General features: G+C 39.6%; 1 protein-coding gene across 1 annotated transcript in view; it reads right to left on the reverse strand.

Annotated features, from left to right (window-relative positions):
* The window catches only part of SERINC5 (serine incorporator 5), a 123,251-nt gene that overhangs the window by 105,306 nt on the left and 16,328 nt on the right, over window positions 1-1,617 (reverse strand). The window lies entirely within an intron of this gene.

Here is a 1,617-nt window from a genome sequence, read left to right on the forward strand (position 1 = left end):
TTTTTTTTTTTTTTTAGTGATGGAGTCTCACTCTTGCTTAGGCTGGGCTTGAACTCCTGAGCTCAAGCAATCCACCACCTCCCAAAGTGCAAAATGTTATGCTTTGATGACGGATGATACCTGTTAGGCCAAAAGTTGCTGAAAATCAGGACCATAGTGACTCCATCTTATAAGCCCCTTCCCCTGCTGCCCCCCCCCATTTGCCCACCACCAGACACCCAGTGTTAAATTCCCACTGAGTACCTAAAGCTGCTTGAGCTATTTGAGCTCACCCACAAAAACCGCTGAGCTCCACTTCTGTAAAATAGCTTGCTTGCAGAAACAGCTTAGTACCAGCTTGCTTCGCTTGGTTACCACCTGAAGAGTCCGACGCTCTGGGCTCAAACCCCGCTTTTGCACCTTCATCTCTTTATAACCCCTGACCACTAAAGCTCCACAGACTCAGGGCAGCCTGTCGATCAACCTAATAAAGGACTATATTATCTTTTAAATTTATCTGAAGTGCTTCTTTCTTCTGTGGCTCAGAAATTTTATGTACAACACACCAATGATGCCACAAATATAGTTCAACTTGCCATTTTTATTAGAGGTACTGAGGACAAATTCAATGTCACAGAAGAAATGGCTTCTATAGTACCATTAAAAGACACAATTAACTCAAGAGATTTATATGAAGCAGTAAAAAATATGTTAAAGTAATTTTCTTTGTCCACTGGTAACAGATCTGGTGTAGTTACTAATGGTGCCCCAGCAACAGTAGGTAAAAGAGAAGCATTTGTGAAACAATGCAATTGCCACTCAAAACTCACATTTGAAGTAGTATCACTGCATAGTAAATCAAGAAAATTTATATGCAAAATCTTTAAAAATGGACAATGTCAAGCAAATCATCATCAAAACAATGAATTTCATAAGGGTCAAGGGACTGAATCATTGCCAGGTCTAGGAATTCCTTAAAAGTGATGCTAACTATGACAACATCATTTACTTTTTGAAGGTAAAATGGCTAAGTCAAAGCCAAATATTGAAAAGATTTTATAATTTGCAACATGTTATCAAGTCATCTATGGCATCAAAAACCAAATTTGTGCCAAAACTTGACAATGAAAACTGGGTTACAAATTTAGCATTTTTAGTGTGGTTTAACTGCTCATCAAATGAATTTTTTTTTTTTTAGACAGAGTCTCACTGTGTCACCCTGGGTGGAGTTCTATGGTGTCACAGCTCACAGCAACTTCAACTTCAAACTCTTTTTGGCCAGGGCTGAGTTTGAACCCTCCACCTCCAATATATGCGGCCAGTGCCCTACTCCTTTGAGCCACAGGTGACACCCACATTAAATGAACTAAACATGTGTCTTCAGGCTGAAAACAACTTATCAATACAGTGTTTCAAACTGTAACAATATTCCAAAAGAAACTGAAATTGTGGCAACCTCAAATTAAGGCAAACAATTTCATGCATTTCCACACATTAAATAGTCTGTAAAGAACAAAAAATTTTGTTTTGCAGCTTTGCTTTTTTTTGAGACGGAGCCTCAAGCTATCCCCCTGGGTAGAGTGCCATGGCATCACAGCTCATAGCAACCTCCAACTCCTGGGCTCAAGCGAGTCTCCT

Source organism: Otolemur garnettii, unplaced genomic scaffold (genome assembly GCF_000181295.1).
Source record: "Otolemur garnettii isolate 467f Iridium unplaced genomic scaffold, OtoGar3 scaffold00017, whole genome shotgun sequence".
NCBI classification, from domain to species: Eukaryota; Metazoa; Chordata; class Mammalia; order Primates; family Galagidae; genus Otolemur; species Otolemur garnettii.